Source organism: Phyllobates terribilis, unplaced genomic scaffold (genome assembly GCF_046119375.1).
Source record: "Phyllobates terribilis strain yellow unplaced genomic scaffold, ASM4611937v1 Scaffold_142__1_contigs__length_4687701, whole genome shotgun sequence".
NCBI classification, from domain to species: Eukaryota; Metazoa; Chordata; class Amphibia; order Anura; family Dendrobatidae; genus Phyllobates; species Phyllobates terribilis.
This window is the reverse complement of record NW_027362902.1, coordinates 2,091,842-2,117,722: the sequence shown is the minus strand read 5'-3', so window position 1 is coordinate 2,117,722 and position 25,881 is coordinate 2,091,842. Positions and strand designations below refer to the sequence as shown.

The following is a 25,881-nucleotide window of genomic DNA, read 5'->3' as shown; positions in this document are numbered from 1 at the left end:
CCGAAGTCACACCAAAACAGCGCACGAGGTGAGGATTCATGTGGACCCTTCCCGGAGGAGAGGGTTCCCAATAAATCATCCCCATCCCTCCGAGCCAGAAGGCCACAGCGAGGGTCAGGGATCTCCGATGCTCTCCCTAGCCGAAGCCGGAGAAGAGCCGTTTTCGTGCTCCCAGCTTCCATCTAGGCTGCCACCCTAGTGGAGCTGGAGCCTGTGTTGGTTTCTCAGCCCAAAGCTGACCGGACCTCCGACCGGGTTTATAAAAATTCCCCTTCCTAGCCCGGAGGCCAGGAATAGGGGGGGTTGCTCAGAAAGTATGATTGGCAAAGGTGCGGCGTGCTACGAAGCCAAGTCTTTCTGGGGTTCCCAGTCCCAGTAAGCTTGGACTCCCACCAGGGCGCCTACTCCTGGGGCACATTGCTCCAAAGCCCTCACACTTACCCAGCCTAGTGACTTCGATCCTGGAGGGCCATGTTTTCCATCAGATAACTCTATGAGCCACCTGGCGTACTAACAAGTGCACCAAACCAGTGTGTAATATGCATCAATTTACTAGGGCAGCCCAAGGACAAAACTGCCTTTTCAAAAGATACTACACTTGATCTTAGCCAAAAGGCCGAGAAGCGATAACCAGAATTGGTTTCAAACTACGGAGCCACCCAAGGATCCTGAAAAGTCCATTTGTGGAGATGAGCTCCTGGACTCCCGTTAAGAAGACATGTTGTCAACCTCTAGATCCCTTACATGCCTGCACTTTTCGGCTTGCTGCTGCTGCAATCCACGCGTTTTAGATCTGCATAACTCCACCTCTTTAAACACAGCACCTTCACCCCCTGCTGTTCCCACCCACCTCAACACCGTTGGAAGGGAGGAGAACCAATTAAGGCGGGGGGTGGGGTGGAACGAGCAGCTGTCTACCCTTAGCAGGAGGGCTCCTGATTACATACCTCTCCTGCTGCTGCTGCTGCTGGCTGTCCAGCAGCAGACTGAAGGTGGCTGCTGCTGTGCACAGGTATATAAAGGCTCAGAGCCTATTATGACACGCGCAGCCAGCGTTCCATTGCCACATTCCATCTACTGCAGGCAGGATACCTGGCTGGCTGAATGTCGCTGAGAAGCTCACAGAGACCGCCATAAGCAACAGTTTAACAGAATGCCACAGACTAATCAACCAAACTTTTTGGGTTGGGTTCTCTTTTACAGTCTGCAGGCATTAAATGAAAGAAGTCAGTGTTCCAGCAGAAGGAGACAACGTTTCAGAAAAGGCATTGTAGCAAACCAAAAAAGAAATTTTAAGCACAGCAGAGTAACCAGCGCACATACCTGTTAGCTCAGGTGAGTTTAAAAGGCTGCTGTTGATAACAAGGGCATTTGCTAAATAGATGGTGTGTGTGCAACAATATACTGAAAGGTCAATTATATTGTGCAGCTTATCTCACCACCTGTAGTTATTTAGGTGAAAGCTCCAAAATGCTTGCCTAATATGTCTGTTTATCCAAAAGGAAGTAAAAAGGGAGAGCTAGAAAGATAGCATTGCATCACATTACATGGCAATGCAATGCACAGTTGCTGAAGTTGAACCAAAATGAGCTTGTAATCTGGCTTCTGCAACTTTGAACATGAAAAATCCAATGAGGAGAAGAAAAGCAAAGCCAAAGAGTCCATCCCCAAATCCGACAAACAAGCAAAATGAACAAAAAACATTGAATTCAATTCTTTCTGATTTTAGAAACTGCATTAAAGAAGGGGTGCACCGGTCCTGGAGATACTGCAATACCAGGTCAATGCGTGGAGTGGTCAGAGCAAGATCTTTTTCCATCTCCCTGTTCTAAAAATCCATTTAATATATGGTCCCCAGATAGGGGACGTATCAGATATTAAACTGATAAGAACAGATACTACACTTGATCTTAGCCAAAAGGCCGAGAAGCGATAACCAGAATTGGTTTCAAACTACGGAGCCACCCAAGGATCCTGAAAAGTCCATTTGTGGAGATGAGCTCCTGGACTCCCGTTAAGAAGACATGTTGTCAACCTCTAGATCCCTTACATGCCTGCACTTTTCGGCTTGCTGCTGCTGCAATCCACGCGTTTTAGATCTGCATAACTCCACCTCTTTAAACACAGCACCTTCACCCCCTGCTGTTCCCACCCGCCTCAACACCGTTGGAAGGGAGGAGAACCAATTAAGGCGGGGGGTGGGGTGGAACGAGCAGCTGTCTACCCTTAGCAGGAGGGCTCCTGATTACATACCTCTCCTGCTGCTGCTGCTGCTGGCTGTCCAGCAGCAGACTGAAGGTGGCTGCTGCTGTGCACAGGTATATAAAGGCTCAGAGCCTATTATGACACGCGCAGCCAGCGTTCCATTGCCACATTCCATCTACTGCAGGCAGGATACCTGGCTGGCTGAATGTCGCTGAGAAGCTCACAGAGACCGCCATAAGCAACAGTTTAACAGAATGCCACAGACTAATCAACCAAACTTTTTGGGTTGGGTTCTCTTTTATAGTCTGCAGGCATTAAATGAAAGAAGTCAGTGTTCCAGCAGAAGGAGACAACGTTTCAGAAAAGGCATTGTAGCAAACCAAAAAAGAAATTTTAAGCGCAGCAGAGTAACCAGCCCACATACCTGTTAGCTCAGGTGAGTTTAAAAGGCTGCTGTTGATAACAAGGGCATTTGCTAAATAGATGGTGTGTGTGCAACAATATACTGAAAGGTCAATTATATTGTGCAGCTTATCTCACCACCTGTAGTTATTTAGGTGAAAGCTCCAAAATGCTTGCCTAATATGTCTGTTTATCCAAAAGGAAGTAAAAAGGGAGAGCTAGAAAGATAGTGTAGCACCCTGAGGATTCGGCTGCTACAGGGGTATTGCACCTCAACCCAGAGGTGTGATATTCCACTCCCGGGCAAGGATGGAGTGTGGATCTGAGCTCGGTAGGCTGCATGCACTACACACATCCCATTTCCGAGGAGCAGACCGACGGTACTCCCACTTAGAAATGTGCAGGTACGACCGAGTCTGTTCCTGGCTGGAGTGGGAGGGGGGTGGAACATCCCATGTAGTGTAGGGGCAGATAGGGGGTGCAGTCTGGGTAGAGATAGGAGCTCATTGGGTGCTGGTCACCTGAGCTCACACATAGAGGGTGTATATAAGGTGGGCACCAACTAAGAACAGGGTCAGATGCAGAGAACAAGTCAGGAGCAGAGGAGAAGAAGGACCCAGAGTGAGAGAGGAGAAGAGAGAGAAAGACCCAGAGGGGGAAACAGCAGAGAGGACCCAAGAACCCAAATTAAAGCACCGGGTGAGGAGTCGGCATCAGGGCACCGGAACCCAAGCTGGTGGGGGTAAAAACATTCCCCAGCCAGAGACCGGAGACCGTGGGCAGCGTTTGCCACGGTCACCCACCACATCCACCCCGAAGGCACACCACATGAAGGGTCAGGGAACCCAGGGCCAAGGGTGTCCCAACAGAAGGCCCGAGGGAGCTGGACCTAGGTGGATCACTGGTGGGGACGGCCAGAGAACGGGACAGAAGGAGAGCTCAGGGCCACGCTCCGGACTTGTTTGGGGGTTGGCTGGATCCAGGACCTGGTGGACGCAGCACGGCTCGGGTGGTCACTCGAAGCTGGAGTGACCAGTACAACATCTGCAGTAAGTAAACACCCTTAACTGCACAACCCGACTCTGTCTTCATTGCCGTCTGCACTGCACCACCACAACCCCCATCCTCTGCACCTGTCCCCTCTGAGGCTATACCCCTCCCGTTGGGGGTTATCCCACCAAGCTGCGCACCCACCATCAGCCTCAGCGGACCCTGCTGCAGCGGCGGCCACAGTGACCGCATCACAACGGGTGGCGTAGTCGACACAAAAGAACTCTTAATAACATCTGTAGGACTGCCACATAACACTGAGTTTGACGCCCTGGGCACGGGCCGGGTCACAGCCGCTCGGAGACTACAACCCCCCATCTGATCCGGTGCCGGGTATTCCCCTCAAAAAGGAATATGTCCCAGGGGGCGCGTCAATAGCATTGCATCACATTACATGGCAATGCAATGCACAGTTGCTGAAGTTGAACCAAAATGAGCTTGTAATCTGGCTTCTGCAACTTTGAACATGAAAAATCCAATGAGGAGAAGAAAAGCAAAGCCAAAGAGTCCATCCCCAAATCCGACAAACAAGCAAAATGAACAAAAAACATTGAATTCAATTCTTTCTGATTTTAGAAACTGCATTAAAGAAGGGGTGCACCGGTCCTGGAGATACTGCAATACCAGGTCAATGCGTGGAGTGGACAGAGCAAGCTCTTTTTCCATCTCCCTGTTCTAAAAATCCATTTAATATATGGTCCCCAGATAGGGGACGTATCAGATATTAAACTGATAAGAACAGATACTACACTTGATCTTAGCCAAAAGGCCGAGAAGCGATAACCAGAATTGGTTTCAAACTACGGAGCCACCCAAGGATCCTGAAAAGTCCATTTGTGGAGATGAGCTCCTGGACTCCCGTTAAGAAGACATGTTGTCAACCTCTAGATCCCTTACATGCCTGCACTTTTCGGCTTGCTGCTGCTGCAATCCACGCGTTTTAGATCTGCATAACTCCACCTCTTTAAACACAGCACCTTCACCCCCTGCTGTTCCCACCCGCCTCAACACCGTTGGAAGGGAGGAGAACCAATTAAGGCGGGGGGTGGGGTGGAACGAGCAGCTGTCTACCCTTAGCAGGAGGGCTCCTGATTACATACCTCTCCTGCTGCTGCTGCTGGCTGTCCAGCAGCAGACTGAAGGTGGCTGCTGCTGTGCACAGGTATATAAAGGCTCAGAGCCTATTATGACACGCGCAGCCAGCGTTCCATTGCCACATTCCATCTACTGCAGGCAGGATACCTGGCTGGCTGAATGTCGCTGAGAAGCTCACAGAGACCGCCATAAGCAACAGTTTAACAGAATGCCACAGACTAATCAACCAAACTTTTTGGGTTGGGTTCTCTTTTATAGTCTGCAGGCATTAAATGAAAGAAGTCAGTGTTCCAGCAGAAGGAGACAACGTTTCAGAAAAGGCATTGTAGCAAACCAAAAAAGAAATTTTAAGCGCAGCAGAGTAACCAGCGCACATACCTGTTAGCTCAGGTGAGTTTAAAAGGCTGCTGTTGATAACAAGGGCATTTGCTAAATAGATGGTGTGTGTGCAACAATATACTGAAAGGTCAATTATATTGTGCAGCTTATCTCACCACCTGTAGTTATTTAGGTGAAAGCTCCAAAATGCTTGCCTAATATGTCTGTTTATCCAAAAGGAAGTAAAAAGGGAGAGCTAGAAAGATAGCATTGCATCACATTACATGGCAATGCAATGCACAGTTGCTGAAGTTGAACCAAAATGAGCTTGTAATCTGGCTTCTGCAACTTTGAACATGAAAAATCCAATGAGGAGAAGAAAAGCAAAGCCAAAGAGTCCATCCCAAAATCCGACAAACAAGCAAAATGAACAAAAAACATTGAATTCAATTCTTTCTGATTTTAGAAACTGCATTAAAGAAGGGGTGCACCGGTCCTGGAGATACTGCAATACCAGGTCAATGCGTGGAGTGGACAGAGCAAGCTCTTTTTCCATCTCCCTGTTCTAAAAATCCATTTAATATATGGTCCCCAGATAGGGGACGTATCAGATATTAAACTGATAAGAACAGATACTACACTTGATCTTAGCCAAAAGGCCGAGAAGCGATAACCAGAATTGGTTTCAAACTACGGAGCCACCCAAGGATCCTGAAAAGTCCATTTGTGGAGATGAGCTCCTGGACTCCCGTTAAGAAGACATGTTGTCAACCTCTAGATCCCTTACATGCCTGCACTTTTCGGCTTGCTGCTGCTGCAATCCACGCGTTTTAGATCTGCATAACTCCACCTCTTTAAACACAGCACCTTCACCCCCTGCTGTTCCCACCCGCCTCAACACCGTTGGAAGGGAGGAGAACCAATTAAGGCGGGGGGTGGGGTGGAACGAGCAGCTGTCTACCCTTAGCAGGAGGGCTCCTGATTACATACCTCTCCTGCTGCTGCTGCTGCTGGCTGTCCAGCAGCAGACTGAAGGTGGCTGCTGCTGTGCACAGGTATATAAAGGCTCAGAGCCTATTATGACACGCGCAGCCAGCGTTCCATTGCCACATTCCATCTACTGCAGGCAGGATACCTGGCTGGCTGAATGTCGCTGAGAAGCTCACAGAGACCGCCATAAGCAACAGTTTAACAGAATGCCACAGACTAATCAACCAAACTTTTTGGGTTGGGTTCTCTTTTATAGTCTGCAGGCATTAAATGAAAGAAGTCAGTGTTCCAGCAGAAGGAGACAACGTTTCAGAAAAGGCATTGTAGCAAACCAAAAAAGAAATTTTAAGCGCAGCAGAGTAACCAGCGCACATACCTGTTAGCTCAGGTAAGTTTAAAAGGCTGCTGTTGATAACAAGGGCATTTGCTAAATAGATGGTGTGTGTGCAACAATATACTGAAAGGTCAATTATATTGTGCAGCTTATCTCACCACCTGTAGTTATTTAGGTGAAAGCTCCAAAATGCTTGCCTAATATGTCTGTTTATCCAAAAGGAAGTAAAAAGGGAGAGCTAGAAAGATAGCATTGCATCACATTACATGGCAATGCAATGCACAGTTGCTGAAGTTGAACCAAAATGAGCTTGTAATCTGGCTTCTGCAACTTTGAACATGAAAAATCCAATGAGGAGAAGAAAAGCAAAGCCAAAGAGTCCATCCCAAAATCCGACAAACAAGCAAAATGAACAAAAAACATTGAATTCAATTCTTTCTGATTTTAGAAACTGCATTAAAGAAGGGGTGCACTGGTCCTGGAGATACTGCAATACCAGGTCAATGCGTGGAGTGGACAGAGCAAGCTCTTTTTCCATCTCCCTGTTCTAAAAATCCATTTAATATATGGTCCCCAGATAGGGGACGTATCAGATATTAAACTGATAAGAACAGATACTACACTTGATCTTAGCCAAAAGGCCGAGAAGCGATAACCAGAATTGGTTTCAAACTACGGAGCCACCCAAGGATCCTGAAAAGTCCATTTGTGGAGATGAGCTCCTGGACTCCCGTTAAGAAGACATGTTGTCAACCTCTAGATCCCTTACATGCCTGCACTTTTCGGCTTACTGCTGCTGCAATCCACGCGTTTTAGATCTGCATAACTCCACCTCTTTAAACACAGCACCTTCACCCCCTGCTGTTCCCACCCGCCTCAACACCGTTGGAAGGGAGGAGAACCAATTAAGGCGGAGGGTGGGGTGGAACGAGCAGCTGTCTACCCTTAGCAGGAGGGCTCCTGATTACATACCTCTCCTGCTGCTGCTGCTGCTGGCTGTCCAGCAGCAGACTGAAGGTGGCTGCTGCTGTGCACAGGTATATAAAGGCTCAGAGCCTATTATGACACGCGCAGCCAGCGTTCCATTGCCACATTCCATCTACTGCAGGCAGGATACCTGGCTGGCTGAATGTCGCTGAGAAGCTCACAGAGACCGCCATAAGCAACAGTTTAACAGAATGCCACAGACTAATCAACCAAACTTTTTGGGTTGGGTTCTCTTTTATAGTCTGCAGGCATTAAATGAAAGAAGTCAGTGTTCCAGCAGAAGGAGACAACGTTTCAGAAAAGGCATTGTAGCAAACCAAAAAAGAAATTTTAAGCGCAGCAGAGTAACCAGCGCACATACCTGTTAGCTCAGGTGAGTTTAAAAGGCTGCTGTTGATAACAAGGGCATTTGCTAAATAGATGGTGTGTGTGCAACAATATACTGAAAGGTCAATTATATTGTGCAGCTTATCTCACCACCTGTAGTTATTTAGGTGAAAGCTCCAAAATGCTTGCCTAATATGTCTGTTTATCCAAAAGGAAGTAAAAAGGGAGAGCTAGAAAGATAGCATTGCATCACATTACATGGCAATGCAATGCACAGTTGCTGAAGTTGAACCAAAATGAGCTTGTAATCTGGCTTCTGCAACTTTGAACATGAAAAATCCAATGAGGAGAAGAAAAGCAAAGCCAAAGAGTCCATCCCAAAATCCGACAAACAAGCAAAATGAACAAAAAACATTGAATTCAATTCTTTCTGATTTTAGAAACTGCATTAAAGAAGGGGTGCACCGGTCCTGGAGATACTGCAATACCAGGTCAATGCGTGGAGTGGACAGAGCAAGCTCTTTTTCCATCTCCCTGTTCTAAAAATCCATTTAATATATGGTCCCCAGATAGGGGACGTATCAGATATTAAACTGATAAGAACAGATTTTTTTTTTTTTATCGAAAGCACGAATTCGTGTACAAAACCCGAGTGCGCTTAAAAAAGTGACAAGTGCCACAAAAAAAAGTGCACTAGGATGCTGGTCTTCTTGAAACCCTCTCCAAAAGGAGAAGGGTCCCCCAAACCATTCCCCGTCCCTCCGAGCCAGAAGGCCACAGCGAGGCACAGGGACAAATAGCCACCTCCAGCCGGAGCCAGAGGCGACCCAATCTTACCCTCAATACCTGCCCGAGTTCTCACCCGAGCAAGGCACTGGGAGCCAAAGACTGTGCTCCCCTCCCGGAAGAGGGGAGCCAACAACGCTCTCCTCCCGAAAGAGGAGAGCCAGGGGGGTTCAGGGGGGAGCGGAACCTGATGGCCACACACTCCCCCCCTAGACCTGCCAAGAGAGGAACCCGTAAGGGAACCGCATCCCGACAAAATCCTAGTAAGGACGTGGACACACGTGAAAAAGTGGACACACAGTGACAAAAAAAAATTAAATAAATAGTGAAGGTTTCACAGTATAATACTGCCCGGACCTTCGACCGGGAATTGAAAAATTCCCCATCCTAAGGCCAGAAGGCCCGGAATAAGGGTGTGTGAAGAAAGAAATATTGAAGTGCTAGTGCAAATGTGCCATAAACTCAAGTGGGGTTCCCAATCCCAGTGAGTTAAGGCACCCCAGGGTCACCACTCCTGGGGCACTTCACACTTCGGGCTTTCGATCTTCCCCGGCCCAATGGCGTCGATCCTGGGGGGCCATGCTTTCCACCAGATGACTATATTAGCCACCTGGCGTACTAACAAGCGCCTAAACCCCAGTGTGCATAATGTATCAATCTACTAGGGCGGCCAACATCCAAAACCGCCTTTTCGAAAGATACTACACTTGATCTTAGCCAAAAGGCCGAGAAGCGACAACCAGAATTGGTTTCAAACTACGGAGCCACCCAAGGATCCTGAAAAGTCCATTTGTGGAGATGAGCTCCTGGACTCCCGTTAAGAAGACATGTTGTCAACCTCTAGATCCCTTACATGCCTGCACTTTTCGGCTTGCTGCTGCTGCAATCCACGCGTTTTAGATCTGCATAACTCCACCTCTTTAAACACAGCACCTTCACCCCCTGCTGTTCCCACCCGCCTCAACACCGTTGGAAGGGAGGAGAACCAATTAAGGCGGGGGGTGGGGTGGAACGAGCAGCTGTCTACCCTTAGCAGGAGGGCTCCTGATTACATACCTCTCCTGCTGCTGCTGCTGCTGGCTGTCCAGCAGCAGACTGAAGGTGGCTGCTGCTGTGCACAGGTATATAAAGGCTCAGAGCCTATTATGACACGCGCAGCCAGCGTTCCATTGCCACATTCCATCTACTGCAGGCAGGATACCTGGCTGGCTGAATGTCGCTGAGAAGCTCACAGAGACCGCCATAAGCAACAGTTTAACAGAATGCCACAGACTAATCAACCAAACTTTTTGGGTTGGGTTCTCTTTTATAGTCTGCAGGCATTAAATGAAAGAAGTCAGTGTTCCAGCAGAAGGAGACAACGTTTCAGAAAAGGCATTGTAGCAAACCAAAAAAGACATTTTAAGCGCAGCAGAGTAACCAGCGCACATACCTGTTAGCTCAGGTGAGTTTAAAAGGCTGCTGTTGATAACAAGGGCATGTGCTAAATAGATGGTGTGTGTGCAACAATATACTGAAAGGTCAATTATATTGTGCAGCTTATCTCACCACCTGTAGTTATTTAGGTGAAAGCTCCAAAATGCTTGCCTAATATGTCTGTTTATCCAAAAGGAAGTAAAAAGGGAGAGCTAGAAAGATAGCATTGCATCACATTACATGGCAATGCAATGCACAGTTGCTGAAGTTGAACCAAAATGAGCTTGTAATCTGGCTTCTGCAACTTTGAACATGAAAAATCCAATGAGGAGAATAAAAGCAAAGCCAAAGAGTCCATCCCAAAATCCGACAAACAAGCAAAATGAACAAAAAACATTGAATTCAATTCTTTCTGATTTTAGAAACTGCATTAAAGAAGGGGTGCACCGGTCCTGGAGATACTGCAATACCAGGTCAATGCGTGGAGTGGACAGAGCAAGCTCTTTTTCCATCTCCCTGTTCTAAAAATCCATTTAATATATGGTCCCCAGATAGGGGACGTATCAGATATTAAACTGATAAGAACAGATTTTTTTTTGATTGAAGCTGCATCCAAGGCACTGAAAAATGTGACCGAAGTCACACCAAAACAGCGCACGAGGCGAGGATTCATGTGGACCCTTCCCGGAGGAGAGGGTCCCCAATAAACCATCCCCATCCCTCCGAGCCAGAAGGCCACAGCGAGGGTCAGGGATCTCCGATGCTCTCCCTAGCCGAAGCCGGAGAAGAGCCGTTTTCGTGCTCCCAGCTTCCATCTAGGCTGCCACCCTAGTGGAGCTGGAGCCTGTGTTGGTTTCTCAGCCCAAAGCTGACCAGACCTCCGACCGGGTTTATAAAAATTCCCCTTCCTAGCCCGGAGGCCAGGAATAGGGGGGGTTGCTCAGAAAGTATGATTGGCAAAGGTGCGGCGTGCTACGAAGCCAAGTCTTTCTGGGGTTCCCAGTCCCAGTAAGCTTGGACTCCCACCAGGGCGCCTACTCCTGGGGCACATTGCTCCAAAGCCCTCACACTTACCCAGCCTAGTGACTTCAATCCTGGAGGGCCATGTTTTCCATCAGATAACTCTATGAGCCACCTGGCGTACTAACAAGTGCACCAAACCAGTGTGTAATATGCATCAATTTACTAGGGCAGCCCAAGGACAAAACTGCCTTTTCAAAAGATACTACACTTGATCTTAGCCAAAAGGCCGAGAAGCGATAACCAGAATTGGTTTCAAACTACGGAGCCACCCAAGGATCCTGAAAAGTCCATTTGTGGAGATGAGCTCCTGGACTCCCGTTAAGAAGACATGTTGTCAACCTCTAGATCCCTTACATGCCTGCACTTTTCGGCTTGCTGCTGCTGCAATCCACGCGTTTTAGATCTGCATAACTCCACCTCTTTAAACACAGCACCTTCACCCCCTGCTGTTCCCACCCGCCTCAACACCGTTGGAAGGGAGGAGAACCAATTAAGGCGGGGGGTGGGGTGGAACGAGCAGCTGTCTACCCTTAGCAGGAGGGCTCCTGATTACATACCTCTCCTGCTGCTGCTGCTGCTGGCTGTCCAGCAGCAGACTGAAGGTGGCTGCTGCTGTGCACAGGTATATAAAGGCTCAGAGCCTATTATGACACGCGCAGCCAGCGTTCCATTGCCACATTCCATCTACTGCAGGCAGGATACCTGGCTGGCTGAATGTCGTAGAGAAGCTCACAGAGACCGCCATAAGCAACAGTTTAACAGAATGCCACAGACTAATCAACCAAACTTTTTGGGTTGGGTTCTCTTTTATAGTCTGCAGGCATTAAATGAAAGAAGTCAGTGTTCCAGCAGAAGGCGACAACGTTTCAGAAAAGGCATTGTAGCAAACCAAAAAAGAAATTTTAAGCGCAGCAGAGTAACCAGCGCACATACCTGTTAGCTCAGGTGAGTTTAAAAGGCTGCTGTTGATAACAAGGGCATTTGTTAAATAGATGGTGTGTGTGCAACAATATACTGAAAGGTCAATTATATTGTGCAGCGTATCTCACCACCTGTAGTTATTTAGGTGAAAGCTCCAAAATGCTTGCCTAATATGTCTGTTTATCCAAAAGGAAGTAAAAAGGGAGAGCTAGAAAGATAGCATTGCATCACATTACATGGCAATGCAATGCACAGTTGCTGAAGTTGAACCAAAATGAGCTTGTAATCTGGCTTCTGCAACTTTGAACATGAAAAATCCAATGAGGAGAAGAAAAGCAAAGCCAAAGAGTCCATCCCAAAATCCGACAAACAAGCAAAATGAACAAAAAACATTGAATTCAATTCTTTCTGATTTTAGAAACTGCATTAAAGAAGGGGTGCACCGGTCCTGGAGATACTGCAATACCAGGTCAATGCGTGGAGTGGACAGAGCAAGCTCTTTTTCCATCTCCCTGTTCTAAAAATCCATTTAATATATGGTCCCCAGATAGGGGACGTATCAGATATTAAACTGATAAGAACAGATACTACACTTGATCTTAGCCAAAAGGCCGAGAAGCGATAACCAGAATTGGTTTCAAACTACGGAGCCACCCAAGGATCCTGAAAAGTCCATTTGTGGAGATGAGCTCCTGGACTCCCGTTAAGAAGACATGTTGTCAACCTCTAGATCCCTTACATGCCTGCACTTTTCGGCTTGCTGCTGCTGCAATCCACGCGTTTTAGATCTGCATAACTCCACCTCTTTAAACACAGCACCTTCACCCCCTGCTGTTCCCACCCGCCTCAACACCGTTGGAAGGGAGGAGAACCAATTAAGGCGGGGGGTGGGGTGGAACGAGCAGCTGTCTACCCTTAGCAGGAGGGCTCCTGATTACATACCTCTCCTGCTGCTGCTGCTGCTGGCTGTCCAGCAGCAGACTGAAGGTGGCTGCTGCTGTGCACAGGTATATAAAGGCTCAGAGCCTATTATGACACGCGCAGCCAGCGTTCCATTGCCACATTCCATCTACTGCAGGCAGGATACCTGGCTGGCTGAATGTCGCTGAGAAGCTCACAGAGACCGCCATAAGCAACAGTTTAACAGAATGCCACAGACTAATCAACCAAACTTTTTGGGTTGGGTTCTCTTTTATAGTCTGCAGGCATTAAATGAAAGAAGTCAGTGTTCCAGCAGAAGGAGACAACGTTTCAGAAAAGGCATTGTAGCAAACCAAAAAAGAAATTTTAAGCGCAGCAGAGTAACCAGCGCACATACCTGTTAGCTCAGGTGAGTTTAAAAGGCTGCTGTTGATAACAAGGGCATTTGCTAAATAGATGGTGTGTGTGCAACAATATACTGAAAGGTCAATTATATTGTGCAGCTTATCTCACCACCTGTAGTTATTTAGGTGAAAGCTCCAAAATGCTTGCCTAATATGTCTGTTTATCCAAAAGGAAGTAAAAAGGGAGAGCTAGAAAGATAGCATTGCATCACATTACATGGCAATGCAATGCACAGTTGCTGAAGTTGAACCAAAATGAGCTTGTAATCTGGCTTCTGCAACTTTGAACATGAAAAATCCAATGAGGAGAAGAAAAGCAAAGCCAAAGAGTCCATCCCAAAATCCGACAAACAAGCAAAATGAACAAAAAACATTGAATTCAATTCTTTCTGATTTTAGAAACTGCATTAAAGAAGGGGTGCACCGGTCCTGGAGATACTGCAATACCAGGTCAATGCGTGGAGTGGACAGAGCAAGCTCTTTTTCCATCTCCCTGTTCTAAAAATCCATTTAATATATGGTCCCCAGATAGGGGACGTATCAGATATTAAACTGATAAGAACAGATACTACACTTGATCTTAGCCAAAAGGCCGAGAAGCGATAACCAGAATTGGTTTCAAACTACGGAGCCACCCAAGGATCCTGAAAAGTCCATTTGTGGAGATGAGCTCCTGGACTCCCGTTAAGAAGACATGTTGTCAACCTCTAGATCCCTTACATGCCTGCACTTTTCGGCTTGCTGCTGCTGCAATCCACGCGTTTTAGATCTGCATAACTCCACCTCTTTAAACACAGCACCTTCACCCCCTGCTGTTCCCACCCGCCTCAACACCGTTGGAAGGGAGGAGAACCAATTAAGGCGGGGGGTGGGGTGGAACGAGCAGCTGTCTACCCTTAGCAGGAGGGCTCCTGATTACATACCTCTCCTGCTGCTGCTGCTGCTGGCTGTCCAGCAGCAGACTGAAGGTGGCTGCTGCTGTGCACAGGTATATAAAGGCTCAGAGCCTATTATGACACGCGCAGCCAGCGTTCCATTGCCACATTCCATCTACTGCAGGCAGGATACCTGGCTGGCTGAATGTCGCTGAGAAGCTCACAGAGACCGCCATAAGCAACAGTTTAACAGAATGCCACAGACTAATCAACCAAACTTTTTGGGTTGGGTTCTCTTTTATAGTCTGCAGGCATTAAATGAAAGAAGTCAGTGTTCCAGCAGAAGGAGACAACGTTTCAGAAAAGGCATTGTAGCAAACCAAAAAAGAAATTTTAAGCGCAGCAGAGTAACCAGCGCACATACCTGTTAGCTCAGGTAAGTTTAAAAGGCTGCTGTTGATAACAAGGGCATTTGCTAAATAGATGGTGTGTGTGCAACAATATACTGAAAGGTCAATTATATTGTGCAGCTTATCTCACCACCTGTAGTTATTTAGGTGAAAGCTCCAAAATGCTTGCCTAATATGTCTGTTTATCCAAAAGGAAGTAAAAAGGGAGAGCTAGAAAGATAGCATTGCATCACATTACATGGCAATGCAATGCACAGTTGCTGAAGTTGAACCAAAATGAGCTTGTAATCTGGCTTCTGCAACTTTGAACATGAAAAATCCAATGAGGAGAAGAAAAGCAAAGCCAAAGAGTCCATCCCAAAATCCGACAAACAAGCAAAATGAACAAAAAACATTGAATTCAATTCTTTCTGATTTTAGAAACTGCATTAAAGAAGGGGTGCACTGGTCCTGAAGATACTGCAATACCAGGTCAATGCGTGGAGTGGACAGAGCAAGCTCTTTTTCCATCTCCCTGTTCTAAAAATCCATTTAATATATGGTCCCCAGATAGGGGACGTATCAGATATTAAACTGATAAGAACAGATACTACACTTGATCTTAGCCAAAAGGCCGAGAAGCGATAACCAGAATTGGTTTCAAACTACGGAGCCACCCAAGGATCCTGAAAAGTCCATTTGTGGAGATGAGCTCCTGGACTCCCGTTAAGAAGACATGTTGTCAACCTCTAGATCCCTTACATGCCTGCACTTTTCGGCTTGCTGCTGCTGCAATCCACGCGTTTTAGATCTGCATAACTCCACCTCTTTAAACACAGCACCTTCACCCCCTGCTGTTCCCACCCGCCTCAACACCGTTGGAAGGGAGGAGAACCAATTAAGGCGGAGGGTGGGGTGGAACGAGCAGCTGTCTACCCTTAGCAGGAGGGCTCCTGATTACATACCTCTCCTGCTGCTGCTGCTGCTGGCTGTCCAGCAGCAGACTGAAGGTGGCTGCTGCTGTGCACAGGTATATAAAGGCTCAGAGCCTATTATGACACGCGCAGCCAGCGTTCCATTGCCACATTCCATCTACTGCAGGCAGGATACCTGGCTGGCTGAATGTCGCTGAGAAGCTCACAGAGACCGCCATAAGCAACAGTTTAACAGAATGCCACAGACTAATCAACCAAACTTTTTGGGTTGGGTTCTCTTTTATAGTCTGCAGGCATTAAATGAAAGAAGTCAGTGTTCCAGCAGAAGGAGACAACGTTTCAGAAAAGGCATTGTAGCAAACCAAAAAAGAAATTTTAAGCGCAGCAGAGTAACCAGCGCACATACCTGTTAGCTCAGGTGAGTTTAAAAGGCTGCTGTTGATAACAAGGGCATTTGCTAAATAGATGGTGTGTGTGCAACAATATACTGAAAGGTCAATTATATTGTGCAGCTTATCTCACCACCTGTAGTTATTTAGGTGAAAGCTCCAAAATGCTTGCCTAATATGTCTGTTTATCCAAAAGGAAGTAAAAAGGGAGAGCTAGAAAGATAGCATTGCATCACATTACATGGCAATGCAATGCACAGTTGCTGAAGTTGAACCAAAATGAGCTTGTAATCTGGCTTCTGCAACTTTGAACATGAAAAATCCAATGAGGAGAAGAAAAGCAAAGCCAAAGAGTCCATCCCAAAATCCGACAAACAAGCAAAATGAACAAAAAACATTGAATTCAATTCTTTCTGATTTTAGAAACTGCATTAAAGAAGGGGTGCACCGGTCCTGGAGATACTGCAATACCAGGTCAATGCGTGGAGTGGACAGAGCAAGCTCTTTTTCCATCTCCCTGTTCTAAAAATCCATTTAATATATGGTCCCCAGATAGGGGACGTATCAGATATTAAACTGATAAGAACAGATTTTTTTTTTTTTATCGAAAGCCCGAATTCGTGTACAAAACCCGAGTGCGCTTAAAAAAGTGACAAGTGCCACAAAAAAAAGTGCACTAGGATGCTGGTCTTCTTGAAACCCTCTCCAAAAGGAGAAGGGTCCCCCAAACCATTCCCCGTCCCTCCGAGCCAGAAGGCCACAGCGAGGCACAGGGACAAATAGCCACCTCCAGCCGGAGCCAGAGGCGACCCAATCTTACCCTCAATACCTGCCCGAGTTCTCACCCGAGCAAGGCACTGGGAGCCAAAGACTGTGCTCCCCTCCCGGAAGAGGGGAGCCAACAACGCTCTCCTCCCGAAAGAGGAGAGCCAGGGGGGTTCAGGGGGGAGCGGAACCTGATGGCCACACACTCCCCCCCTAGACCTGCCAAGAGAGGAACCCGTAAGGGAACCGCATCCCGACAAAATCCTAGTAAGGACGTGGACACACGTGAAAAAGTGGACACACAGTGACAAAAAAAAATTAAATAAATAGTGAAGGTTTCACAGTATAATACTGCCCGGACCTTCGACCGGGAATTGAAAAATTCCCCATCCTAAGGCCAGAAGGCCCGGAATAAGGGTGTGTGAAGAAAGAAATATTGAAGTGCTAGTGCAAATGTGCCATAAACTCAAGTGGGGTTCCCAATCCCAGTGAGTTAAGGCACCCCAGGGTCACCACTCCTGGGGCACTTCACACTTCGGGCTTTCGATCTTCCCCGGCCCAATGGCGTCGATCCTGGGGGGCCATGCTTTCCACCAGATGACTATATTAGCCACCTGGCGTACTAACAAGCGCCTAAACCCCAGTGTGCATAATGTATCAATCTACTAGGGCGGCCAACATCCAAAACCGCCTTTTCGAAAGATACTACACTTGATCTTAGCCAAAAGGCCGAGAAGCGACAACCAGAATTGGTTTCAAACTACGGAGCCACCCAAGGATCCTGAAAAGTCCATTTGTGGAGATGAGCTCCTGGACTCCCGTTAAGAAGACATGTTGTCAACCTCTAGATCCCTTACATGCCTGCACTTTTCGGCTTGCTGCTGCTGCAATCCACGCGTTTTAGATCTGCATAACTCCACCTCTTTAAACACAGCACCTTCACCCCCTGCTGTTCCCACCCGCCTCAACACCGTTGGAAGGGAGGAGAACCAATTAAGGCGGGGGGTGGGGTGGAACGAGCAGCTGTCTACCCTTAGCAGGAGGGCTCCTGATTACATACCTCTCCTGCTGCTGCTGCTGCTGGCTGTCCAGCAGCAGACTGAAGGTGGCTGCTGCTGTGCACAGGTATATAAAGGCTCAGAGCCTATTATGACACGCGCAGCCAGCGTTCCATTGCCACATTCCATCTACTGCAGGCAGGATACCTGGCTGGCTGAATGTCGCTGAGAAGCTCACAGAGACCGCCATAAGCAACAGTTTAACAGAATGCCACAGACTAATCAACCAAACTTTTTGGGTTGGGTTCTCTTTTATAGTCTGCAGGCATTAAATGAAAGAAGTCAGTGTTCCAGCAGAAGGAGACAACTTTCAGAAAAGGCATTGTAGCAAACCAAAAAAGACATTTTAAGCGCAGCAGAGTAACCAGCGCACATACCTGTTAGCTCAGGTGAGTTTAAAAGGCTGCTGTTGATAACAAGGGCATGTGCTAAATAGATGGTGTGTGTGCAACAATATACTGAAAGGTCAATTATATTGTGCAGCTTATCTCACCACCTGTAGTTATTTAGGTGAAAGCTCCAAAATGCTTGCCTAATATGTCTGTTTATCCAAAAGGAAGTAAAAAGGGAGAGCTAGAAAGATAGCATTGCATCACATTACATGGCAATGCAATGCACAGTTGCTGAAGTTGAACCAAAATGAGCTTGTAATCTGGCTTCTGCAACTTTGAACATGAAAAATCCAATGAGGAGAAGAAAAGCAAAGCCAAAGAGTCCATCCCAAAATCCGACAAACAAGCAAAATGAACAAAAAACATTGAATTCAATTCTTTCTGATTTTAGAAACTGCATTAAAGAAGGGGTGCACCGGTCCTGGAGATACTGCAATACCAGGTCAATGCGTGGAGTGGACAGAGCAAGCTCTTTTTCCATCTCCCTGTTCTAAAAATCCATTTAATATATGGTCCCCAGATAGGGGACGTATCAGATATTAAACTGATAAGAACAGATTTTTTTTTGATTGAAGCTGCATCCAAGGCACTGAAAAATGTGACCGAAGTCACACCAAAACAGCGCACGAGGCGAGGATTCATGTGGACCCTTCCCGGAGGAGAGGGTCCCCAATAAACCATCCCCATCCCTCCGAGCCAGAAGGCCACAGCGAGGGTCAGGGATCTCCGATGCTCTCCCTAGCCGAAGCCGGAGAAGAGCCGTTTTCGTGCTCCCAGCTTCCATCTAGGCTGCCACCCTAGTGGAGCTGGAGCCTGTGTTGGTTTCTCAGCCCAAAGCTGACCGGACCTCCGACCGGGTTTATAAAAATTCCCCTTCCTAGCCCGGAGGCCAGGAATAGGGGGGGTTGCTCAGAAAGTATGATTGGCAAAGGTGCGGCGTGCTACGAAGCCAAGTCTTTCTGGGGTTCCCAGTCCCAGTAAGCTTGGACTCCCACCAGGGCGCCTACTCCTGGGGCACATTGCTCCAAAGCCCTCACACTTACCCAGCCTAGTGACTTCAATCCTGGAGGGCCATGTTTTCCATCAGATAACTCTATGAGCCACCTGGCGTACTAACAAGTGCACCAAACCAGTGTGTAATATGCATCAATTTACTAGGGCAGCCCAAGGACAAAACTGCCTTTTCAAAAGATACTACACTTGATCTTAGCCAAAAGGCCGAGAAGCGATAACCAGAATTGGTTTCAAACTACGGAGCCACCCAAGGATCCTGAAAAGTCCATTTGTGGAGATGAGCTCCTGGACTCCCGTTAAGAAGACATGTTGTCAACCTCTAGATCCCTTACATGCCTGCACTTTTCGGCTTGCTGCTGCTGCAATCCACGCGTTTTAGATCTGCATAACTCCACCTCTTTAAACACAGCACCTTCACCCCCTGCTGTTCCCACCCGCCTCAACACCGTTGGAAGGGAGGAGAACCAATTAAGGCGGGGGGTGGGGTGGAACGAGCAGCTGTCTACCCTTAGCAGGAGGGCTCCTGATTACATACCTCTCCTGCTGCTGCTGCTGCTGGCTGTCCAGCAGCAGACTGAAGGTGGCTGCTGCTGTGCACAGGTATATAAAGGCTCAGAGCCTATTATGACACGCGCAGCCAGCGTTCCATTGCCACATTCCATCTACTGCAGGCAGGATACCTGGCTGGCTGAATGTCGTAGAGAAGCTCACAGAGACCGCCATAAGCAACAGTTTAACAGAATGCCACAGACTAATCAACCAAACTTTTTGGGTTGGGTTCTCTTTTATAGTCTGCAGGCATTAAATGAAAGAAGTCAGTGTTCCAGCAGAAGGCGACAACGTTTCAGAAAAGGCATTGTAGCAAACCAAAAAAGAAATTTTAAGCGCAGCAGAGTAACCAGCGCACATACCTGTTAGCTCAGGTGAGTTTAAAAGGCTGCTGTTGATAACAAGGGCATTTGTTAAATAGATGGTGTGTGTGCAACAATATACTGAAAGGTCAATTATATTGTGCAGCGTATCTCACCACCTGTAGTTATTTAGGTGAAAGCTCCAAAATGCTTGCCTAATATGTCTGTTTATCCAAAAGGAAGTAAAAAGGGAGAGCTAGAAAGATAGCATTGCATCACATTACATGGCAATGCAATGCACAGTTGCTGAAGTTGAACCAAAATGAGCTTGTAATCTGGCTTCTGCAACTTTGAACATGAAAAATCCAATGAGGAGAAGAAAAGCAAAGCCAAAGAGTCCATCCCAAAATCCGACAAACAAGCAAAATGAACAAAAAACATTGAATTCAATTCTTTCTGATTTTAGAAACTGCATTAAAGAAGGGGTGCACCGGTCCTGGAGATACTGCAATACCAGGTCAATGCGTGGAGTGGACAGAGCAAGCTCTTTTTCCATCTCCCTGTTCTAAAAATCCATTTAATATATGGTCCCCAGATAGGGGACGTATCAGATATTAAACTGATAAGAACAGATACTACACTTGATCTTAGCCAAAAGGCCGAGAAGCGATAACCAGAATTGGTTTCAAACTACGGAGCCACCCAAGGATCCTGAAAAGTCCATTTGTGGAGATGAGCTCCTGGACTCCCGTTAAGAAGACATGTTGTCAACCTCTAGATCCCTTACATGCCTGCACTTTTCGGCTTGCTGCTGCTGCAATCCACGCGTTTTAGATCTGCATAACTCCACCTCTTTAAACACAGCACCTTCACCCCCTGCTGTTCCCACCCGCCTCAACACCGTTGGAAGGGAGGAGAACCAATTAAGGCGGGGGGTGGGGTGGAACGAGCAGCTGTCTACCCTTAGCAGGAGGGCTCCTGATTACATACCTCTCCTGCTGCTGCTGCTGCTGGCTGTCCAGCAGCAGACTGAAGGTGGCTGCTGCTGTGCACAGGTATATAAAGGCTCAGAGCCTATTATGACACGCGCAGCCAGCGTTCCATTGCCACATTCCATCTACTGCAGGCAGGATACCTGGCTGGCTGAATGTCGCTGAGAAGCTCACAGAGACCGCCATAAGCAACAGTTTAACAGAATGCCACAGACTAATCAACCAAACTTTTTGGGTTGGGTTCTCTTTTATAGTCTGCAGGCATTAAATGAAAGAAGTCAGTGTTCCAGCAGAAGGAGACAACGTTTCAGAAAAGGCATTGTAGCAAACCAAAAAAGAAATTTTAAGCGCAGCAGAGTAACCAGCGCACATACCTGTTAGCTCAGGTGAGTTTAAAAGGCTGCTGTTGATAACAAGGGCATTTGCTAAATAGATGGTGTGTGTGCAACAATATACTGAAAGGTCAATTATATTGTGCAGCTTATCTCACCACCTGTAGTTATTTAGGTGAAAGCTCCAAAATGCTTGCCTAATATGTCTGTTTATCCAAAAGGAAGTAAAAAGGGAGAGCTAGAAAGATAGCATTGCATCACATTACATGGCAATGCAATGCACAGTTGCTGAAGTTGAACCAAAATGAGCTTGTAATCTGGCTTCTGCAACTTTGAACATGAAAAATCCAATGAGGAGAAGAAAAGCAAAGCCAAAGAGTCCATCCCAAAATCCGACAAACAAGCAAAATGAACAAAAAACATTGAATTCAATTCTTTCTGATTTTAGAAACTGCATTAAAGAAGGGGTGCACCGGTCCTGGAGATACTGCAATACCAGGTCAATGCGTGGAGTGGACAGAGCAAGCTCTTTTTCCATCTCCCTATTCTAAAAATCCATTTAATATATGGTCCCCAGATAGGGGACGTATCAGATATTAAACTGATAAGAACAGATACTACACTTGATCTTAGCCAAAAGGCCGAGAAGCGATAACCAGAATTGGTTTCAAACTACGGAGCCACCCAAGGATCCTGAAAAGTCCATTTGTGGAGATGAGCTCCTGGACTCCCGTTAAGAAGACATGTTGTCAACCTCTAGATCCCTTACATGCCTGCACTTTTCGGCTTGCTGCTGCTGCAATCCACGCGTTTTAGATCTGCATAACTCCACCTCTTTAAACACAGCACCTTCACCCCCTGCTGTTCCCACCCGCCTCAACACCGTTGGAAGGGAGGAGAACCAATTAAGGCGGGGGGTGGGGTGGAACGAGCAGCTGTCTACCCTTAGCAGGAGGGCTCCTGATTACATACCTCTCCTGCTGCTGCTGCTGCTGGCTGTCCAGCAGCAGACTGAAGGTGGCTGCTGCTGTGCACAGGTATATAAAGGCTCAGAGCCTATTATGACACGCGCAGCCAGCGTTCCATTGTCACATTCCATCTACTGCAGGCAGGATACCTGGCTGGCTGAATGTCGCTGAGAAGCTCACAGAGACCGCCATAAGCAACAGTTTAACAGAATGCCACAGACTAATCAACCAAACTTTTTGGGTTGGGTTCTCTTTTATAGTCTGCAGGCATTAAATGAAAGAAGTCAGTGTTCCAGCAGAAGGAGACAACGTTTCAGAAAAGGCATTGTAGCAAACCAAAAAAGAAATTTTAAGCGCAGCAGAGTAACCAGCGCACATACCTGTTAGCTCAGGTGAGTTTAAAAGGCTGCTGTTGATAACAAGGGCATGTGCTAAATAGATGGTGTGTGTGCAACAATATACTGAAAGGTCAATTATATTGTGCAGCTTATCTCACCACCTGTAGTTATTTAGGTGAAAGCTCCAAAATGCTTGCCTAATATGTCTGTTTATCCAAAAGGAAGTAAAAAGGGAGAGCTAGAAAGATAGCATTGCATCACATTACATGGCAATGCAATGCACAGTTGCTGAAGTTGAACCAAAATGAGCTTGTAATCTGGCTTCTGCAACTTTGAACATGAAAAATCCAATGAGGAGAAGAAAAGCAAAGCCAAAGAGTCCATCCCAAAATCCGACAAACAAGCAAAATGAACAAAAAACATTGAATTCAATTCTTTCTGATTTTAGAAACTGCATTAAAGAAGGGGTGCACCGGTCCTGGAGATACTGCAATACCAGGTCAATGCGTGGAGTGGACAGAGCAAGCTCTTTTTCCATCTCCCTGTTCTAAAAATCCATTTAATATATGGTCCCCAGATAGGGGACGTATCAGATAATAAACTGATAAGAACAGATACTACACTTGATCTTAGCCAAAAGGCCGAGAAGCGATAACCAGAATTGGTTTCAAACTACGGAGCCACCCAAGGATCCTGAAAAGTCCATTTGTGGAGATGAGCTCCTGGACTCCCGTTAAGAAGACATGTTGTCAACCTCTAGATCCCTTACATGCCTGCACTTTTCGGCTTGCTGCTGCTGCAATCCACGCGTTTTAGATCTGCATAACTCCACCTCTTTAAACACAGCACCTTCACCCCCTGCTGTTCCCACCCGCCTCAACACCGTTGGAAGGGAGGAGAACCAATTAAGGCGGGGGGTGGGGTGGAACGAGCAGCTGTCTACCCTTAGCAGGAGGGCTCCTGATTACATACCTCTCCTGCTGCTGCTGCTGCTGGCTGTCCAGCAGCAGACTGAAGGTGGCTGCTGCTGTGCACAGGTATATAAAGGCTCAGAGCCTATTATGACACGCGCAGCCAGCGTTCCATTGCCACATTCCATCTACTGCAGGCAGGATACCTGGCTGGCTGAATGTCGCTGAGAAGCTCACAGAGACCGCCATAAGCAACAGTTTAACAGAATGCCACAGACTAATCAACCAAACTTTTTGGGTTGGGTTCTCTTTTATAGTCTGCAGGCATTAAATGAAAGAAGTCAGTGTTCCAGCAGAAGGAGACAACGTTTCAGAAAAGGCATTGTAGCAAACCAAAAAAGAAATTTTAAGCGCAGCAGAGTAACCAGCGCACATACCTGTTAGCTCAGGTGAGTTTAAAAGGCTGCTGTTGATAACAAGGGTATTTGCTAAATAGATGGTGTGTGTGCAACAATATACTGAAAGGTCAATTATATTGTGCAGCTTATCTCACCACCTGTAGTTATTTAGGTGAAAGCTCCAAAATGCTTGCCTAATATGTCTGTTTATCCAAAAGGAAGTAAAAAGGGAGAGCTAGAAAGATAGCATTGCATCACATTACATGGCAATGCAATGCACAGTTGCTGAAGTTGAACCAAAATGAGCTTGTAATCTGGCTTCTGCAACTTTGAACATGAAAAATCCAATGAGGAGAAGAAAAGCAAAGCCAAAGAGTCCATCCCAAAATCCGACAAACAAGCAAAATGAACAAAAAACATTGAATTCAATTCTTTCTGATTTTAGAAACTGCATTAAAGAAGGGGTGCACCGGTCCTGGAGATACTGCAATACCAGGTCAATGCGTGGAGTGGACAGAGCAAGCTCTTTTTCCATCTCCCTGTTCTAAAAATCCATTTAATATATGGTCCCCAGATAGGGGACGTATCAGATATTAAACTGATAAGAACAGATACTACACTTGATCTTAGCCAAAAGGCCGAGAAGCGATAACCAGAATTGGTTTCAAACTACGGAGCCACCCAAGGATCCTGAAAAGTCCATTTGTGGAGATGAGCTCCTGGACTCCCGTTAAGAAGACATGTTGTCAACCTCTAGATCCCTTACATGCCTGCACTTTTCGGCTTGCTGCTGCTGCAATCCACGCGTTTTAGATCTGCATAACTCCACCTCTTTAAACACAGCACCTTCACCCCCTGCTGTTCCCACCCGCCTCAACACCGTTGGAAGGGAGGAGAACCAATTAAGGCGGGGGGTGGGGTGGAACGAGCAGCTGTCTACCCTTAGCAGGAGGGCTCCTGATTACATACCTCTCCTGCTGCTGCTGCTGCTGGCTGTCCAGCAGCAGACTGAAGGTGGCTGCTGCTGTGCACAGGTATATAAAGGCTCAGAGCCTATTATGACACGCGCAGCCAGCGTTCCATTGCCACATTCCATCTACTGCACGTAGGATACCTGGCTGGCTGAATGTCGCTGAGAAGCTCACAGAGACCGCCATAAGCAACAGTTTAACAGAATGCCACAGACTAATCAACCAAACTTTTTGGGTTGGGTTCTCTTTTATAGTCTGCAGGCATTAAATGAAAGAAGTCAGTGTTCCAGCAGAAAGAGACAACGTTTCAGAAAAGGCATTGTAGCAAACCAAAAAAGAAATTTTAAGCGCAGCAGAGTAACCAGCGCACATACCTGTTAGCTCAGGTGAGTTTAAAAGGCTGCTGTTGATAACAAGGGTATTTGCTAAATAGATGGTGTGTGTGCAACAATATACTGAAAGGTCAATTATATTGTGCAGCTTATCTCACCACCTGTAGTTATTTAGGTGAAAGCTCCAAAATGCTTGCCTAATATGTCTGTTTATCCAAAAGGAAGTAAAAAGGGAGAGCTAGAAAGATAGCATTGCATCACATTACATGGCAATGCAATGCACAGTTGCTGAAGTTGAACCAAAATGAGCTTGTAATCTGGCTTCTGCAACTTTGAACATGAAAAATCCAATGAGGAGAAGAAAAGCAAAGCCAAAGAGTCCATCCCAAAATCCGACAAACAAGCAAAATGAACAAAAAACATTGAATTCAATTCTTTCTGATTTTAGAAACTGCATTAAAGAAGGGGTGCACCGGTCCTGGAGATACTGCAATACCAGGTCAATGCGTGGAGTGGACAGAGCAAGCTCTTTTTCCATCTCCCTGTTCTAAAAATCCATTTAATATATGGTCCCCAGATAGGGGACGTATCAGATATTAAACTGATAAGAACAGATACTACACTTGATCTTAGCCAAAAGGCCGAGAAGCGATAACCAGAATTGGTTTCAAACTACGGAGCCACCCAAGGATCCTGAAAAGTCCATTTGTGGAGATGAGCTCCTGGACTCCCGTTAAGAAGACATGTTGTCAACCTCTAGATCCCTTACATGCCTGCACTTTTCGGCTTGCT

The 25,881-nt window shown here is 46.7% G+C and overlaps 16 non-coding genes and 3 pseudogenes across 16 annotated transcripts; all 19 read right to left on the bottom strand.

The window, feature by feature from the left end:
- Positions 1–512: 512 nt before the first annotated feature.
- On the bottom strand, positions 513–628 carry LOC141206390 (U2 spliceosomal RNA; annotated as a pseudogene).
- A 1,115-nt stretch (positions 629–1,743) lies between these two features.
- Positions 1,744–1,934, bottom strand: LOC141206181 (U2 spliceosomal RNA). The gene has a single exon (XR_012276847.1). It is a non-coding gene; the product is annotated as a U2 spliceosomal RNA (small nuclear RNA).
- A 2,313-nt stretch (positions 1,935–4,247) lies between these two features.
- Positions 4,248–4,438, bottom strand: LOC141206858 (U2 spliceosomal RNA). Its single transcript, XR_012277397.1, has one exon. It is a non-coding gene; the product is annotated as a U2 spliceosomal RNA (small nuclear RNA).
- Positions 4,439–5,550: 1,112 nt separating this feature from the next.
- LOC141206857 (U2 spliceosomal RNA) lies at positions 5,551–5,741 on the bottom strand. Its single transcript, XR_012277396.1, has one exon. It is a non-coding gene; the product is annotated as a U2 spliceosomal RNA (small nuclear RNA).
- A 1,115-nt stretch (positions 5,742–6,856) lies between these two features.
- On the bottom strand, positions 6,857–7,047 carry LOC141206823 (U2 spliceosomal RNA). Its single transcript, XR_012277363.1, has one exon. It is a non-coding gene; the product is annotated as a U2 spliceosomal RNA (small nuclear RNA).
- Positions 7,048–8,162: 1,115 nt separating this feature from the next.
- LOC141206240 (U2 spliceosomal RNA) lies at positions 8,163–8,347 on the bottom strand. The gene has a single exon (XR_012276901.1). It is a non-coding gene; the product is annotated as a U2 spliceosomal RNA (small nuclear RNA).
- Positions 8,348–10,346: 1,999 nt separating this feature from the next.
- On the bottom strand, positions 10,347–10,531 carry LOC141206204 (U2 spliceosomal RNA). Its single transcript, XR_012276869.1, has one exon. It is a non-coding gene; the product is annotated as a U2 spliceosomal RNA (small nuclear RNA).
- A 524-nt stretch (positions 10,532–11,055) lies between these two features.
- On the bottom strand, positions 11,056–11,171 carry LOC141206395 (U2 spliceosomal RNA; annotated as a pseudogene).
- Positions 11,172–12,286: 1,115 nt separating this feature from the next.
- LOC141206856 (U2 spliceosomal RNA) lies at positions 12,287–12,477 on the bottom strand. Its single transcript, XR_012277395.1, has one exon. It is a non-coding gene; the product is annotated as a U2 spliceosomal RNA (small nuclear RNA).
- A 1,115-nt stretch (positions 12,478–13,592) lies between these two features.
- On the bottom strand, positions 13,593–13,783 carry LOC141206855 (U2 spliceosomal RNA). The gene has a single exon (XR_012277394.1). It is a non-coding gene; the product is annotated as a U2 spliceosomal RNA (small nuclear RNA).
- A 1,115-nt stretch (positions 13,784–14,898) lies between these two features.
- On the bottom strand, positions 14,899–15,089 carry LOC141206023 (U2 spliceosomal RNA). Its single transcript, XR_012276691.1, has one exon. It is a non-coding gene; the product is annotated as a U2 spliceosomal RNA (small nuclear RNA).
- A 1,115-nt stretch (positions 15,090–16,204) lies between these two features.
- Positions 16,205–16,389, bottom strand: LOC141206268 (U2 spliceosomal RNA). The gene has a single exon (XR_012276923.1). It is a non-coding gene; the product is annotated as a U2 spliceosomal RNA (small nuclear RNA).
- A 1,998-nt stretch (positions 16,390–18,387) lies between these two features.
- LOC141206203 (U2 spliceosomal RNA) lies at positions 18,388–18,572 on the bottom strand. Its single transcript, XR_012276868.1, has one exon. It is a non-coding gene; the product is annotated as a U2 spliceosomal RNA (small nuclear RNA).
- A 524-nt stretch (positions 18,573–19,096) lies between these two features.
- On the bottom strand, positions 19,097–19,212 carry LOC141206394 (U2 spliceosomal RNA; annotated as a pseudogene).
- A 1,115-nt stretch (positions 19,213–20,327) lies between these two features.
- On the bottom strand, positions 20,328–20,518 carry LOC141206854 (U2 spliceosomal RNA). The gene has a single exon (XR_012277393.1). It is a non-coding gene; the product is annotated as a U2 spliceosomal RNA (small nuclear RNA).
- A 1,115-nt stretch (positions 20,519–21,633) lies between these two features.
- LOC141205958 (U2 spliceosomal RNA) lies at positions 21,634–21,824 on the bottom strand. The gene has a single exon (XR_012276628.1). It is a non-coding gene; the product is annotated as a U2 spliceosomal RNA (small nuclear RNA).
- A 1,115-nt stretch (positions 21,825–22,939) lies between these two features.
- Positions 22,940–23,130, bottom strand: LOC141206147 (U2 spliceosomal RNA). Its single transcript, XR_012276813.1, has one exon. It is a non-coding gene; the product is annotated as a U2 spliceosomal RNA (small nuclear RNA).
- A 1,115-nt stretch (positions 23,131–24,245) lies between these two features.
- LOC141206853 (U2 spliceosomal RNA) lies at positions 24,246–24,436 on the bottom strand. Its single transcript, XR_012277392.1, has one exon. It is a non-coding gene; the product is annotated as a U2 spliceosomal RNA (small nuclear RNA).
- A 1,115-nt stretch (positions 24,437–25,551) lies between these two features.
- On the bottom strand, positions 25,552–25,742 carry LOC141206851 (U2 spliceosomal RNA). Its single transcript, XR_012277390.1, has one exon. It is a non-coding gene; the product is annotated as a U2 spliceosomal RNA (small nuclear RNA).
- Positions 25,743–25,881: the final 139 nt, after the last annotated feature.